Genomic DNA, 18,718 nt, shown 5'->3' on the forward strand with positions numbered 1-18,718 from the left:
TTTGTCTTATAAACCACTTAGAATCATAAGCATAAGAATCATCACATATCACAGGCATTCCGAACCAGTGGTCCATCCGACTATTCGTAAGTACTTGTAAAAGTTTATTCGAATAAAAAAGATTTTTATTTTTATTTTATTTTATTTTATATGTAAATAATCGATTTCGGTATTATGGATATTAAGTAAGTACTAGCTGATGCCACGCTTCGTCAGCGTGGATATAGGATCACGTGGATATCTTACTATACCCCGTGGGAACTCTTTGAGTTTCCGGGATAAAAAGTAGCCTATGCCACTCTCCACGTATTTACTACCCTGCAAAACATCGTTGTATCTATCATGTACTTGAAACTTGGTATCTACAAGGTCTATGCATTGTAATAGGTACTAGGATACCATAGGACATAAAGTGTACCTATGTATCTAAATGTAAACCACACATTAGTCATGTACGAACTGGATCAACCTAGTGATTCCGTTTTTCCACAGCTGAGTGAGAACGCGCCCGTGACTTCCGCTTCCGGCGCCGCGCCCGCGCAGCATCCGCATCCACCAGACCGGCAACACGCCTGTGAGTATATTACTACACATTTTATAATGTATATTTATGGTTTTTAATATTTTTTGAATTCGTATAGCTGACCCCAATCAACAATCTCATATCGTCTGTTTGCGACTATGCAACATGTTATTTCGGAAGTGTCATTTTTAACTAACAATAATGTTGAAATCTATTTAATCTATAGGTATATATAAATTTCTATATATATAAAAGGAAAAGGTGACTGACTAACTGACTGATCTATCAACGCACAGCTCAAACTACTGGACGGATAAGCCTGAAATTTGGCATGCAGATAGCTGTTATGACGTAGGCATCCGTTAAGAAAGGATTTTTCAAAATTCAACCCCTAAAGGGGTAAAATAGGGATTTGAAATTTTTGAGGCCCACGCGGACGAAATCGCGGGCATAAGCTAGTTTAATGACAAAACTTACATTCAATTCGTATTGTTTCTTAATCTATGACACTGGACGGTTAAGCCCACAGAACATACCATCCTTCATAACTCGATAGAAAATAACTTACAGCCATTGCAAATCTTTTTTCTAAAAAAATCAAGTTTTTTTGAAATAACACATTGTAGTTAGTCGCAAATAGGCGATATTATGATGATTAACAATCATCTATGGTTAAATATTTAAAAAAAATTATCTCTCCCTACCGAATTTCAACCACGGCGGCCCGAGACTAGAGTTATCCTGTGTGGGAGATATCACCGAACCATACCATTAACAGACGAATTAAAGTATGCAAAAGTGTAAGCGCAAACACATGTCTGTTTCTTCTCTTTCTAAGCGATTTTTAGAAATTCCACCCCAGTGAAACCGGGTCAGCTAGTTAGGGTTCCGTACCTCAAAAGGAAATACGGAACCCTTATAGGATCACTTTATTGTCTGTCTGTCTGTCGGGCTCTCAAGAAACCTACAGCTACAGGGTACTTCCCGTTGACCTAGACTCATGAAATTAGGCAGGTCGGTAGGTCTTATAGCAGACATTCGGGATAAAATCTGAAAACCGTGAATTTGTGGTTACATCCCACAAAAAAAAAATTTTGGTCATAGATAACTATATCAAGTGGGGTATCATAATATGAAAGGTACCTGTGCATTCTAAAACAGATTATTTATTTTTACGCATCATAGTTTTTGAATTATCGTGCAAAATGTCAAAAAAATAGGACTGTAGTAGGAGGGTACCCTCATTACGCGAGCCTGACTCGCACTTGGCCGGTTTTTTTTCTAATAAACCGTGTGCGTAACTGCATAGTAAAGGTGCATGAAATCGCATGCACAAGCCGAGGCAGCCGTCGTCGGATGCCATTAGCCCGTCAGCCTTGATGCTTCCGAGACAACGTCCTGACGTCGCTTGCATTTCATGTTCATGAGTTCATGACATAGGTGCATAATTTCATTGAATCCATCATGATCAACCCATGACTGACTCACTACAGAAAACGGGTCTTCTCTCAGAACGGTTTTGGCCATAGTCTACCACACTGGCCAAGAGCGGATTGGCAGACATCACACATTTGAGAACTTTTTTTTTTTTACATAGAATATTAGCCATATTAAATGCCTAATATTCCCCTTTCCTCTCCAATTAAGCGTCAGGCTTGTGCTAGGAGTAGGTACGACAATAGTGCAACGGGCGGGATTAGAACCGTCGACCTTTCGGTTTTCAGTCCATAAACCGGTTGAGCTATTGAGGCTCATTATGGTGAACTCTCACGAGTTTCCTCACGATGTTTTCCTTCACCGTTAAAGCAAGTGATAATAACTCCGAAAAGTTAGAGGTGCGTGTCCGGGATTGAACCCCCGACCTCCGATAAGGAGGCGGACGTCTTAACCACTATAGGCTATCACGGTTTATCATTGAATTAAAACGCATCCATGAGTTTTGCAACCGTCAATTTTCATCTGCGTAAAATGTTTGATACAAATTCTTCTTGTCAGGCCGAAGTCTGTTGCAATATGAATCTCGAAGCATGAGCCTCCTTATCCGAGCTTGAAACCCGTGTACTTTGAGCTGTCCAGACTATTCTATTCTTTTCAAAAGGACCAATGTATTTACTTCTAGGCACAGACCGAAGTGTTTAATATTTGATACCTAATTACCTACTACGACCCTGTCGCATTGTTCACGAGGAAATGAATACTTCCCTACTAACTCTGACGATATAACATTGTGTTTGAATAAAGTTTACCTAATCGCCACAAATCTCAACGGATGATTACACCCAAGTATGGAAGAACAGCTTAATGGCCAGTTTTGCAATATTTACAAATCATTAGATTGCTATTAAAATGTCTTGTACTGCTGAAAGATATGTGCAGTATAATAGACGCGGAGACGTTGATAAACGATGCAAACGGAATTACTTGTATCGGCCCGTTATAGAAAGTGCGATGTCCGTCACAGAGGCCACTCGTGCTGTTTACTTCAAAAATCCTAAACAGGAAAAGCCTCGGGTTTATCTCCTCTCCAAGTTAACTCCAAGCGGTTTATAGTTATGAGGGTGCAGTAAAAAGTAGAAACAGCGATATATGTACATGTCTGTCTGTAGAAATCATATTTTTAAAATAGCTACATCTACATTTACATGTAGTACTTTAAGCGTACTTTATTTCAACATGTTTTTCAGCTAATGTACCTCACATTAGGTGAAAAACAATCATCCCAAAATCGTGTATTTAGGTTGCGACTGTTTACTGAATACTGTGCTCTTAAAATCTTAAAAAATACAACTTGTAAGATTTTATTTTCCTGCTTCAAATCTATCTAGTAGCTTGTCCAGTATCTAGGTAGATTTGAAAGTAACTTTACTTACTTACTTATCGGAAAACTGAAGCTGCCAGCGCGTACCTACCAGTGATTAAATTAGTGATTCATAATATTAAAAACGATTCGAATCTATTCGAGGAATATGAAGGTATGTAGCGGTATTACTAGGCCTCGTTCGTGTCTGCACTCTTACGATACCTGACGGTTCGATAGTGAGCGAGTAGATAAATATTCTAAGCTAGAATCTACTATGTTGGATGGTGTCACCCTCTGTGGTGTCACCTATCGCTTGAGGTCACGTTGAGGCGAACAGTCAGCGGTCGTCGGTCGGTAAGAGGATAGATCAGCTGGTAGCTCACATAGCACGCGCGGCCGCATCCTGCGCGAGATGAGACGCGCCTTCCTGCGCAGCGCGGTTGCACGCGCCGCTGAGCGCAACCGGGGAGACTGGACCTAACTGGACCATATACTAAGAGTACATACCTATTAAAACAAGTACTATTGCAAGTAATATTTTTAACGGTGAGTGACATCAACTCTAAAACTATTGCGACGATCTACGATGAATGAGTTGTCACTTGTAGATTAAAATATCACTACAAGGATTTCGTACATACAAAATTTCCTTAGTTGAGCGTATGTTGACGTAATTTTATAAAGTTACGTCATCATACGCTCAACAGGAAATTTTGGATGAATTTAATTCAAGTTTTCACTAAAAGATGACAAAATGACAGTGCAATGCCGTACGGTAGCCGTAAGTGTCCGTATAAGTAAGAATAAATATAATTGTTCTCAGTGGGCGCATATTAAAAACATATAAAAAGAAAAGTCCTAACTTACTCCCTGGTTGACTCGGTCCAAACCCTTAGATCTAGAAACCTAATGCACAAAGGTTTCTTTTATAATGCAGACACTGAACAAAGTCAGAATTTTTACAATTCTTATAGGATAGGGAATAGAGAATTTATAATTACGTGTTATGACTGAAACAAGGACTGACCGAGCAAAGCTGGGGTGGGTGAGCTAGTCTTTTACATTTAGCAGTAAATGTCTGTTAATTAATATTACAGCTAGGATGTTGAACAACATACATCTGTAACGAGGAAATCTGTCGGAGAACCAAAGTGACTGACATAGCTCAACGAATTAGTCAGCTGAAGTGGCAGTGGGCAGGCCACGTCTGCCGCAGAACCGATAGCCGCTGGGGCAGACGTGTTCTGTAGTGGAGACCGCCTATTGGCAAGCGCAGTGTGGGACGACCTCCAACCCGCTGGACTGGCTGCCTTAAGAAGATAGCGGGAAGTGAGAAATGAGGAACGCAGAGGATCGTGTGTGGTGGTGCACTTTTGGGAAGGCCTATGTCTAGCACGCAAGTGTCTAGTGGTCGCAAACAGGCTGATTGATTGATTGTTTTTTTTTTTTTTTAAAGAATATTAGCCATGTTAAATGACTAATATTCCCCTTTCCTCTCCAACTAAGCGTCAGGCTTGTGCTAGGAGTAGGTACGACAATAGTGCAACGGGCGGAGTTTGAACCGTCGACCTTTCGGTTTTCAGTCCACTCCTTTACCGGTTGAGCTATTTAGGCTTCGTACAGGCTGTAGAACAAGGTGTTCCCAGTCTCCCGCACTCCCCCTGGCCGCACCAGTGTAACATTACGTAGCACCGGACATCGCGCGCCCACCGTGCAATCTCGCTCGCATTTATTAATTACGAGTAGGTACGACTAGGTATATAGTGGACAACTAGAATTTGCTCTGCTATGTCATTCAGCTTTATTACGTACCGATACATGCCTGAGCTGTGATAGCCTAGTGGTTACGACGTCCGCCTTCTAATCGGAGGTCAGGGGTTCGATCCAGGGCACGCACCTATAACTTTTCGGAGTTATGTGGGTTTTAAGTACCTAATTAAACATCACTTGCTTTAACGGTGAAGGAAAACATCGTGAGGAAACCTGCATACCTGAGAGTTCTCCATAATGTTCTCAAAGGTGTGTGAAGTCTACCAATCCGCACATGGCCAGCGTGGTAGACTATGGTCAAATACCCTCTCAGAGAGGGAGACCCGTGCTCTGTAGTGAGCCGGTAATGGGTTGATCATGATGATGATGATGACATGCCTGAGAATTCTCCATAATGTTCTCAAAGGTGTGCGAAGCCTGCCAATTCTCACTGCACCAGGTAGCGTGGCAGACTATGGCCTAAACGCTTCTCATTCTGAGAGGAGATCCGTGCTCAGTGGGCCGGCGCGGCGGTGGGTTGATCATGATGTTATCTACAAAAATGTTTTTTCATTAGCCCTTGACTGCAAAAGGAATTTGTTTGAATGAACTTAAAACGATTTAACAATCTACCTTTTTTGTTGTAGAGTACCTACCTCTCTCTACAAACTCTCGCACTGCCAAGGCTCACTGGTAGAGATCTCTTATAGAGATAAGTACTTTCCTGTCCACTTTTACTCTCTTTCTCTTTATTGTAAACTAGCTGATGCCCGCTACTTTGTACGCGTGGATTTAGGTTTTTAAAAATCCTGTGGGAACTTTTAAATTTTCCGAGATAAAAAGTAGCATATGCCCTTCCCCGGGTTGCAAGCTACAAAATTTCGTCAAAATCGGTTGAACGGTTGAGCCGTGAAAAGCTAGCAGACAGACAGACAGACACACTTTCGCATTTATAATATTATTATGCATGTTTTTGGTACAAAATAAACATATTAAAAAATAACATATTTATAGATATATTTATTTATCAGTAACAACGTTATTTTGTACCATGATGAAAGTATTTATTTTTGTATTCCAGAGTTCAAGCCAAATAGGTATCCCGTTGAAGTCTTTATTACGTACAACTTTCAATCGTAGATTTTATCTTTTGGTTATTCATTGAATTCATTACCAAACAAACCAACTGTATGTCTAATTCAAAATAATAAGTAAGTAAAGAAACCTAACTAAGTTATGTACATAGATAATTTTGTTATAATACGCATAGCAATGTAGGACACAAAACATTGACCTTGCAAACTTTTTTATATGGAAATCTAATTATACTTAGTTGGCAAAAAATATCAGCAATATAACGGTTTGAAACTTAATTATTTATTGATTTGTGTACAAGGATGTAGTAGATAGGTACTTAATAAACATCTACCTGAATGTTAGTACTTAGGTATATTACTGAGGAAATTATTCCATCAATTAGCAGGCAGTAAGCAGCAGGTTTATTTAGCTCAAAAAAAAATTGTATAGGTAGGTGTAGACACCTATGACGTTAGTAGATATTTTTATTCTGTGTTGATGACGTGTAGCAGTATCTACTAGTTGTATTGGTTACCTATTTAGGTACTGTAAAAACAAAATATGTACCTACTTACAAATCAGGAATGTATCACTACAGATATGAAAAATTACATAATTAAAAATACTAAAAATAACCCGACTGCTAATAAATAGTAAGTAACTGAAAAGCAAGAAACAATCGTTGCATTCTACAAAATAGAAATTGATAAGGTCAGAAACATAAATATTAGAAAACTAGCTGCCACAGCGAACTTCGTACCGCCTAACAGTCGATTCTATTTCAGGCAATTTTAAAAAAATTCTCTCCGTAAGAACCATTAATTATCTTACTTCAAGTAATATTATAAAAAAAGAATAAGCAAAATCGGTTCAACTGTTCTCGAGATTTTCGATCAGCAACACATTCAGCGATTCATTTTTATATATAGAGATATACATGTATGACATTCGGGGGCAAGTCCTAAATAAGTCCTAAGGAGGTAGTTGGCTAAGTAATGCCCCCGCCTGCCATGCATTTTCTAATATTTATATTACTGACCTTATCAATTTCTATATTTATAGAATGCAAAAATTTATCACCTCTGCGGTGTTAGTAGGTACGATGTTAGTTCTTCTAAGTTACCTACTCGTGTTTCCAAACCCACAAATCAAAGATATTTAATACTTAGTTTAGGTACACAAATTCTAAAAGTGAAAGAATAGTCACTAAGGAATAAGTTATTATTCTTCCTTTTACAATATTTCAACGCAACCTATTTCGTGACACACCAATAGTATGCCAATAGTCTATTGACTTTCATACAATCTATCTTATTCATATAACTACTATCTTACTCACTTCATCCTAAATTTTATTTAAATCAGCCGCACGCGTCTTAGCACCTTATATTATGCACATTAACATCAAAATATTATAAATAATATTAATAGAGCTTAGGGATCAGACACGATATAAAAATTTACACATTAAAGCGGCAAATTCGATAGATATGCAAAATTTTATTCCACCTGATGTTATTCAAATATATCATCGTTTTCTAATCATGGTCAATGAACTTTGATGATACAGTCGTTACAAAAAGCATTGTGAACGTGCATCTCCGTTTTATTCTATTTTTATTTAATTTTTGTTTAGAAAAAGATATTTGTCATCAAAGAGGTAACCTTTTACTTTCTCTGTAGAGACTAGAGACACTATTTTAAAGCAGTCTATTTTGAAATCGTTTATCTATGCATTAGGTAGTTACAACACAATCGAAAAGAAAATTGTCTGTAGTAACTTTAGTAAAAAAACTGTGACTTTTACATATTGACTCTAGATGTTGGGTATAAAATTGAAGATTTTTTCTGATTGTTGCCAAAAACCTGAATCTAGTTTTAAAACTTAAGTCGTACGAACTTTAAGAAATTTGTTAATGTAATGTAATGTGATAATTTGTATACAGATCACTGAACTATTTAATTTAAAATTGCAAAGCAGTCTAAAAGCTTTTCCTTAAAGAGCATTTTGAGACGGAAATCTCTACATTAATACCTATCAATTTTAGAGTTTAGTGATTTATTCAACTGAACTGAAAACTAAAACCACTGCTACTTAAAATTAAAAATGTTAGCAAAATTATTCAATACGAACATTAAGATAAGCGAAGAAGAAGATCTGTTTTACAAAATACACCTATACAAATTAAAATACGACACATATGCAAAAGAAAAATAATTATAAAGGTAGGTTCCATTCACAAATTATCAACGGATCTTTACACAAAAGAGAACAGGTGAATCAAAAACAATCACGGGTCATTGACTGTTCGAGTAGCATTTATGCGCGAGCCTGTACAGTTCTTTCAAATGTGCCATTGTAAACCTATAGTATTGTGTTATCTATCGCTGTAAATTGTTCAAAATAAACACAATGTTTGAACACTCTGCGGTCCTTTGTGTTCTATTATGATCTTTTTGATTATAATAAGGACGACTACAGTTCTAAGTCACGATATTTTTGACTAGCTGATATGCCGAAAATGACTGAAAGAAAACCACTTTCTGCAAATTTTTACTTTGTCTAGTTTCTATGCTGCACTTATAAAAAAAAAACATGTTGTACCTAGTTAAGATTATTTAACTAAAACTGTTAAAATTGTTCAATCAATCAGAGTTCTTGCAAGTCGTTTCAAGTGTTTCATTTGGTTCGTAATTTCACTACTGGGTGATTTGAATTTTGTCATTATCTGGGTCGTATCTTTAATACTTAGAGAGTTGACTTTTCTATTTTTTCATCATTTGATTGATTTTTTATTCGACTTTTCGATATGTTTTGTACGGTTTCCAAAAAAACATACAGATATTTACCGATCTCAACTATTTTTTGTTTTAAACAAGTATTATGCAAGTTTTCTTGTGAGTTGTTGTTTAAGTAAAACATTCGTATGTGACTCGATTTCGTATTCACAAATTTAGTTCGTCTTTTAATTTTGCACCAATAAGACGATTGTGACTTGCGTTTGTATTCTTCTTTAGAAGATACTGAACTTTTTATGTAGTCATTGTTGGTTAATTAAGACGTCGTTTGGAGTATTTTATTAGTTCTTTGGGTCACCGGGTGAGTGGGTGTGACTGTTTGTGTCTCTTGTTTTTGTTTAATCGATTCTTTTGTTATCCGATGTATCGATGCAGTGTGCGATTTATGAAACGGTCTAACTCTAAACTATTGAAAGCTATTCGAAATCATCTATTTTTGGTTTTGTTTCACTGTATTCTGTAATAACAAAGTTCGTTTTGTTATTTTTATCTGAGAATGCAACTTTCTTCTGTAACCACAAACAATAGGAGGCAAATAAGAATAGTTGGTGTTATATAATTACTAAATTGATACCCCTACGATAGCTGGTAAGAGTAATCTATACTTATTGATTAGGTCATTCAATATACCTTGATCAGTATTATTTCTTATGTACATCATCATCATCATGATCAACCCATTACCGGCTCACTACAGAGCACAGGTTTCCTCTCAGAGTGAGAAGGGTTTTGGCCATAGTCTACCACGCTGGCCAAGTGCGGATTGGCAGACTTCACACACCATTAAGAACATTATGGAGAACTCTTAGGCATGCAGGTTTCCTCACGATGTTTTCCTTCACCGTTAAAGCATTTTAATTACTTCTTATGTACACATGGCTTGATATTGTAATAATTTGAATTTTTTAAAAGAGTGACTGTAAGTTTCTTGCAGGTTCTTCTCGATAGGAATAGCATTCTGAACCAGTAGTAAGACTAAATTGACAAATCGTAAGAACTTTTTAAAAGATTATTATTTAAATAAAACACATAACTTAATGGGTAAATATAAACATATTTATATATATATATTAAGTACATAGATCATCGTTCCAATAAGATATCTATCTACTAGTCGTTTCCATTACGTACCTAATATTCTAAACATTGCAAAATATAAAACACATGTTCAATTTAAAACCACATCAAAAATCCGTGCAATAAATAAATACCGAGGAGCGCCAAATTATAGCTGCCCTGAATATATTTTATACGCATTTTAAAATATCTTTTCACGTGGGATTTATGATGGCGAAACCCGTTCGAGGGGTGGTCCCGTATCTAACGGGTCGCCGAGGGGTACCAACCATGGAGCCATTTTCTTAAATTTTTTTCTCCTTGACAAACCCCAGCTGCTTTAATACGACGTGTTATAAATAAAATCGCAATTTTGACCCGTCACGCGTATAAGATATGCTCGTCATACTCCTTGTCACAAATAACTCTACCCATTCACGAATAGGTGTTAGTTGGTAATTCGTATAAATAAAGTTCATTTTGGCATGAATGTTGGTTTTCTGAATGGTTTTGTATAGTGGTTTGGCGTTATAGATTCGACACAGGACGTCCTTTCTGTTTTGCAACAATTATTCCTGTACCGAACCGGAACAGTTCGTCTACATTACATACCTACCTAATATGTTGTTATGATGATGTTAAATTTTTGACTATTATTGCCCCAATCAATCAATACTATCCATACTGAAATGCGAAATTGTGTAAGTCTGTCTGTCTGTCTGCTAGCCATTCACGGCCCATCAGTTTAACCGACTTTGACAAAATTTGGTACAGAGATAGCTTGCATCCCGGGGACGGACATACTTAGGCTACTTTTTTCCCGGAAAATCAAACAGATTCCATGGGAATTAAAAAAATATATATAGATACCCATGTGGATAAATTTGCGGGATCATCTATTTGGTACAGAGATAGCTTGCACCCTAAAGACGAACATAGGGCTTTTTGTATCCCGAAAAATCAAAGAGTTCCCACGGGATTACAAAGAAAATTACATAAACAAAATCCACACGAAAGAAGTCGCAGGCATCATCTAGTAAATCACTACGCCTATTATAAATGCGAAAGTGTGTTTGTTTGTTGGTATGTTGGTTTGTCCTTCAATCACTTCGCAACTTAGCAACTCAAATCGGCGTGATTTTTACATGGGTATAGTTAAAGATCTGGAGAGTGACATAGGCTAGTTTTTATCTCGAAAAATCAAAAATTTCTCACGAAATTTTTAAAAAACCTAAATCCACTCGGACGAAGTCGCGGGCATCAGCTAGTAGGTATGTATTAAACAAAATCAGCTGTTCATATTTATGTATATCTGAGATGAAGAACAATTAAATGGCGATGACTTCAATTTTAGAAAAACTAATACCATTTTCTTAAAAGTATAATATTAATAATTAATTATTGCACCTTCAGCGCGACAAAAAAATTGCCGCTCGTACACCCGTGGGAACAGCTTAGTCCCCCAACCATCGTTGCAACCCTTAGTAAATCTACACTTTGCGGTTAGCTAGACGTTTATAGGCATTAAACAATTGAAATATCTTAAATAGGCAACTTGTAACGCTATCATAAGTACCAATTAACATGTCTACCCTAGAAGAGGGGGATTCCAACATCAATTTTAGCAGACAAAACAGTTTTAGCAGATTTAGCTTTTGTATGTTTGATTCAAATTTATAAGTAGGTACCTACAAATGTTCCCAATTTTTGTATCACCAAAATAATATGGTAAATTTTTTTTTAACAAGAATATTAGCCAAGTTTATCACGCATTTTATATCAAAAAGCTAAGTATACCTAAGTAAAACTGCTGTGTGTGCAGTATCTACTTAGTAAATAGGTATATACAGACGAGCACACTGCGGTTCTGTAGGTACTAGGTATACTAGAATCGGAATGACTCAAAAATACATAAGTAATCAAAAAATTTAAAACGTCGCAGCGAGAATACGGAAATCCTGCATTTATGCAGTTTTTTAGTCTATTTATGACCTCGTTACACAAACGCTATTCGACCGTTATTATAAAGAAAGCAATAACTTCGATCGCACGGCCGATCGGGTGTAAAATTACATCTACGAAAATAAATTAAACACCGATCACGTAACACCATCTCTTGGATTCACGCTGAAGTATCGTAACAATGCGTAAAGCTTGCTCTACACCAAGCACAGAAAAAGGTATATCGCCTACCCGTAATATTACAAATGCGAAAGTGTGTTCGTTGGTTTGTCGGTTTGTTGGTTTGTCCTTCAATCACGTCGCAACGGAGCAACGGATAGACGTGATTTGCATGGATATAATTGAAGTTCTGGAGACATAGGTTACTTTTTATCCCGGAAAATCAGAGTTCCCACGGGATTTTTAAAAACCTATATCCACGCGGGCGAAGCCGCGGGCATCAGCTAGTATTATTATAATGCGCTTTGTGTAGCAGTAGCTTTATGTGAACTTATAACGAATACGAGACGCTAACTTAGCTCGAAGGGAAACGTAACGGAAACCATTCTATGAAGCTTTACCTACATTTATTTAGATTTGAGTCATTACAAAATATATATATATATATATATATATATGTCATATGAAAATGATAATCTGTTTTTGATAGAAAATTGCAATAGATATGTAACTAAAGAGCGAATAGTTAAATACAGAACCAAACCTTTTAGCTCTGAACAATTAGGAGTAAGAGACATTAATCGTCTATATTGTGTAAAAGTATTAATTATACCCACTAATAAATAAAATTGAAGTGTAATTTCGAAATATCTAAGTAGCTCATATTATAAGTTCAAGTTCATTCATTTGAACTGTAGCAAAACCGAATCACACGTTTTTAAAATTTTTGTCTGTCTTTCTGTTTTAACGGGCTAATCTTTGGAACGGCTGAACCTATTTTGCCAGGACTTTCACAGGCAAGTAGAAAAGACTTTATCGTTGAACTCGAGGACCCAACTCCTCAACCCTGATGCTGTCAGGAATTGCATTCCGTAAATTGTGTTGATCCCACGGGATTTTTAAATAATTATCCGTTTAAATGTTTTAACGAAATTTGATACAGAGATACCCTGAAAACCGGACCCCGGGGACAGGCTACTACAGATAGGCTACTTTTCCTGGAAAATCAAAGATTTCCCACGGGATTTAAAAAAACCTAAATTCACGGAAGCCGCGGGCATCAGCTAGTGTTGAATAAATAATATTATGGTGAATAAAGCAAAATGATTGCTTCCTATGGCACAACAACAGCATGTTCTCTATGAACTCCCAATCTCTGTTTAAAAGATTGCTGTAATGTATTAACCTGTATACTTATATGTATCTATATCTTTAGGCAGGTACGTTAACCAAACGGTAGGTAACGGTAAAAATACCCTACAACCCTACCAAAGACCTCCACTCCACTAGAATTATCGTAATTTAATAACCCTGTCTCGACTCGTTACAGAACTTGTTCCTCGCATCAAAAATCATTCATTCGAAAATGATACAATTGATCACTTGTCACTGTATTGTCCCTTATACGATGTACCTATGCAAATTTTTAGTATGCATATTCACGATGGAACTGCCCTATGAAACAAAGTTGAAAAAATTATATGGATATAAGGATAGCCAACCAATATGCAGTTTTTTCAGGACTTGTTCTGGTCATAATGTTCTGAGGTGATTTTAAACTATTTATTTATTTAAATTTTATTGTATTTTGCTTAAATTTCAAATATCATTGTAACAGCCTGATCAGACTTCTGGACACAGAAATTAAATCATTAATCGACTGTAGATATAACGTCTTTTAAGTTTTCAGGAACTCTGTACTAACCGACTAAACTTATCTAATGAAATTTTTTAGTCATGTTATTCTATATGGTTTTCCAGAATTCCATAAAATATTTATAGTTTTTACAGGCTCAAACGTTCCCAAAAATCTCCAAACATATTTCTCTTAAATATAAGAATCAATTCTAAGGGATATCGATCCCTTAAAACTAATTTACAAAACCTCCTTTCCATAAAACTACCTATATTTAACTGTGTGATAATATTTATTTTTCAGAATTCTGTGCTAACCGTACTCCAGACTGTGCTAACAATACCACCATGTGCTGTGTAAATCCAAGCAAAAGATCATGCTCAGTTTTTGAATTGGGTATTTGACTCCAATTTTTTATTACTTTATTATAAACTAGAATAAAAATAAAGTATAAACGTTAACTGAAAAACTAATTAAATCGGTCAAATAACAAAAAAGTTATAATTATATAAATATTTCTGATTAGACAGAGATTGCGATACAGCAGTTTGACGTCACACCTACTAATGCCATAGTGCTTCGTGCGGTTTCATACAAATTTTCGTTTTGCGAGAAAGGGATAGAAGACCCTCTCACTCCAAAATTAAAATGCCTGTAACTTTGTAAATCTTTGTTGGATTTTAATATTTTTTTCAGTGTACGTCATTATTTTTATCCTATAGTTTATAAAAAAAATTATCAAATTCAAAAGTAGGCAAATACCCAATTGTATCGTTTGAAACGATGATGATGAGTTTAGGAAGAAAATCTTATACCTACAGAGAGTACCTAAACTCAAAGAAAAACTACTCCTACTTTTGTAAATTCGCATTTGGTAACCACACTTCTACCCCGCAACAACTATTCTAGTTCACAGCATTGTCCACACCTGAATAGACACCAAAGTGTTTTCGCTCGTAAATTCGTACATGCATATAGATTATATCACCACCACGTGGCCGGTTAATTTACAAGAAAGATGTAAAGATAAAGCCGTAATGGGTGTAAGCTTGTTTAACTTGCTAATCGGTGGTTCAGGTTGTAGATGGGACGATAAAGTTCCCCACTTTCGTGTGACTCGTTTTTCTAGTGGCGATAAGATTTGACAACCATTTGTATAGCTTTGTCGTGTTAAACGTCTGTAAATTAGATTATTTATATTTTTTAAAGAAATATCAAGATCAATGATCATGTTAATGTTAACTTTAATTACTTTAATTAAATGTGATGAGCATGCCAAGAAATTTCATCTCAAAAATCTAGTTTCCCAACTTAACAAATCTTTCCATTTTGAAGAGCATAACTTGGAAGATGTTTTAAAATTATAACTATCACTGCCTAAGCTAGAGTATAGCTAGAATTTCCATCTCTAGAGATTAAAGTAGGTGACAGACCTTTGAATAAATCAAAAATTCCGGCTCCTACAGGAAAAATGGTAGGTACATGAAGCTGCCCATAGGAAGTAGCTACCAACCAATAGGATCGCTTGATTTACATAACATAGCTTAGCTTAGCTCAGGTGAAAAGGCATTTAACGAAATTAAGTTTTTTTACACACTAGTTGAAGTGAGGGTTGCGGGCTGAGGAAACGAACTAAAGATGCGAGCTAAGGATTTTTTTATCTGATTTGCGCGAGAGATTAATGGGAAGTATGAAGCACAGCCAATGACTAAGCGATTGTATCCATGCAACTTTCACTAAGAAATTCGTCCATCGTACCAAACTCTAGAGTAGAACAGTAATTTTGAGTAGGTCAACAACACAGTCAAGGTCACAGTTGCAGCAGTACAAAACACCATGTGATATCACGTAAAAGAGGTGACCTTGCAGCCTTATGATGATAAAAAAGGTTCATTTACACTACAACTGTTTGAATGAAGAGCCATTGTGTGACACCCACACGCGCGGCTAACAGGTGCTGCATTGTTGTATGCAAATTACACTTTCCCTCTCGAACTATTCGATTTTTGGCTACTATTCTATTATAAACTCCCTTTTTTTTACTTTTAATGTTAATGAGAAAATATGAACCTACCAGATTTACCAGGTTGTGATATTACCTAGGTACATAAAATTATAAATCAATGCTACTGCATAGAGTACTAAATTTATAAAATGATCCAGTCTAAATTAATTAAACACATTAAAATCTTCAAAATTGTGTAAAGCTAAATTGCTTAACATTCCACCTTTGCTGGTATACTTAGCTTTCGATATAATATCTATTATTTGAACTATCCAAAGTTGCCAATGGCATTTCTAGAGTGTATCTTTAAACATAAGTAGGTATACCTTATATACCTACAATGAAACGAACGAATATTTCAGTACTGAAAATGCTTGCTTTTGACGTAATAGATACGCATGCCTATGAAGAATTTTCAGTACCTACCTATAGAAAAATTCATTGTTTGCGGCTCGTCATATTATGTTAAAAATTTAAATTTATATAGTAAATACAAGTACATACTACATAGGTTGTTTTGTTACCTATTTTATAGGTTTACATATTATTGTATAAAATAGAACATTTGTTTGATCTATCTATTTACTTAAGTAAACAGAACTTCAAAGTTTTACCACCGGTGTCTCATAGATCATAGAAATAGGTATTTACATGCATAAATTTAAAAAAAAACAAGTTTGACAAGATGGTTTGTTAATCGCCATTGTTGCAGTCGTAATGCGAGGTACGTGCGAAGTATGGAGTTAAAGAACTTAAATAACTTTGAAAAGAACTTTAGCGTTAGATTCGCAACTAGTCTAAAGGGGTCAAACCGGTATTCCAACTAATGTGACTAATATTATAGAAATGAAGGTCATACGGACATTATCTATCGATTTGGTTGTAAATCCGTTACGACTAATAGTGTGGGAATAGAAGGGATTTTTTCATAAAATAGGTTGTAGGTTGATTTTGTATCAAGCTATACTTAATACATTTTTGATAGATAAGTCACTTAGTCAGTCAGTCAGCTTCTCCTTTTATTTTATTTAACACTAGCTTATGTCCGCAACTTCGTCCGCGTGATTTTCAAAAATTCTTTCTTAGCGGATGTCTACATCATAATTATAGCTCTGCATCTGCATGGCAAATTTATGCCCGATCCATCCAGTAGCTAAGCTGTGCGTTGATAGATCAGTCAGTCAGCTTTTCCATTTAAATACAATATATAGATAGATAACGATTTCACTTACTGCAAATTTATTTATTATTTAAATTCCACGTGTCCGTGCGTCCTCCATTGTAGACGTCGGTTGACACAGGTGCGTTCCACATACGGACTATTTGTCCATCCGCTGTAACGTAACGCCCTAAATATGCTGCATTGATCTGTCGTTCTTATATTAAAAAAATATCATAGTATTTTTTTATTCAATTACAAGTTAGCACTTGACTGAAATCTTACCTGGTGGTAAGTGATGATGCAATCAAAGATAAACGCAGGCTAACCTGGAAGTGGTATGGCAGTATTTATTAAAACCACACCCCTTTGGTTTCTACGCAGCATCGTACCGGAACGTGGTAGCGTTCACCTCTAACTTTTCGAGTTATGTGTGTTTTAAGCAATTAAATATCACTCGATTTAACAGCGAAAGAAAACATCTTAAGGAAACATAACATGCCTGGCAGTACAAAGGCGTGTGAAGTCTGAAAATCCGCACTTGGCCAGCGTGGCACACTTCTCATTCTGAGAGGAGATCTGTGCTCAGTAGTAGGCCGGCGATGGGTTGATCATGATGATATTATAGAATTTTAAAAGTAACAAAGAATCTATATCATTACTAGCTGACCTGCCTCAGCTTTCTTTGGGTGTATTTTCTGAAAATCTTTTCTTAGTGGGAGTCTACGTTGTAGAGAAAAGCTTCATGCAAATCTTAAGTAAGCTCTACGCCGATATATTTTATTAGTCAGTCAGTTACTCATTTTAGGTATGTAATAAATTTTGATAACTACAAAATATCGATAAATAAATACGAGACAAATTAAATCGTGAATGAAGTCGTTATTAAAACTTATTAATTAGTAGTATTTCTGAGAATCTCTCATGTAACCGATGGGATCTTGAAACTTGAGATTTCGCATATACTCGTAGGTTTTCTTGATTACGTAGATCCCTATTCAAAAAGAATTTTCAGAAATTCCACCCGAATGAAGCCGGGGAGGGTCATCAGCTATTTTTCTAATAGATATTTTTCCATCACTATACCATAACGTAACAGGTTCTTGATCTATCTGTGCTTAGTATAGGAGTTTACATCTCACCAACGTTGGTAGAATTCGAGCATTGAACATTTCAGTAAAAAAGCAAAAAAAATATACCTTAACTGCATTGTTTTAAAGCTCAGGCTCGTTCAGACATCTACAGCCAGCGGCAGCGCAGCGCTACAAACGAAAACTTAGTGAAATTAAAATCGGGTAGTACTTATTCAATTTTGACTTTAAATCATGGACCTGTGCTCAGGAACTCCACAACCTTATTCCTCCTTCACCGTTTTACCACAGAACAGCAAGAAACCGCTTAAATTATACCTTCAAGGCAATAGTAATTATAGACATCTTCTAGACACGCGTGCTCCGACCTAGACCTTATAGTCGCTACCATTACTTTTTAGGTTTCCGTACCCGGAGGGTGTCAACGGGACCCTATTACTATGACTCCGCTGTCCGTCTGTCAGCGTTCTGTATCTCATGAGAATCATTATAGTTAGAAACCTGTTATTTTCACAGAATGTGTATTTCTATTGCCGCTATAACAACAAATAGGAAAATTTCAAAATTGCCGATGCCGATTGATGGTACGGACCTCTTCCTGTGCGAGTCTGACTCGCACTTGACCAATTTTCATCAGACATGATTGTCGTCAAGCGTAAGCCTGTCTCACAATAAAATAAAATAAAAACCTTTCGGTCCATT

The 18,718-nt window shown here is 36.2% G+C and overlaps 1 long non-coding RNA gene across 1 annotated transcript in view; it reads left to right on the plus strand.

Annotated features, from left to right (window-relative positions):
- The window catches only part of LOC138403209 (uncharacterized), a 394,515-nt gene that overhangs the window by 332,660 nt on the left and 43,137 nt on the right, over window positions 1–18,718 (plus strand). The window contains exon 4 of the long non-coding RNA XR_011237494.1: window positions 493–574. This is a non-coding gene — a long non-coding RNA (uncharacterized lncRNA). The remainder of the gene's footprint in view (window positions 1–492; window positions 575–18,718) is intronic.

Source organism: Maniola hyperantus, chromosome 1 (genome assembly GCF_902806685.2).
Source record: "Maniola hyperantus chromosome 1, iAphHyp1.2, whole genome shotgun sequence".
Classification (NCBI taxonomy): Eukaryota; Metazoa; Arthropoda; class Insecta; order Lepidoptera; family Nymphalidae; genus Maniola; species Maniola hyperantus.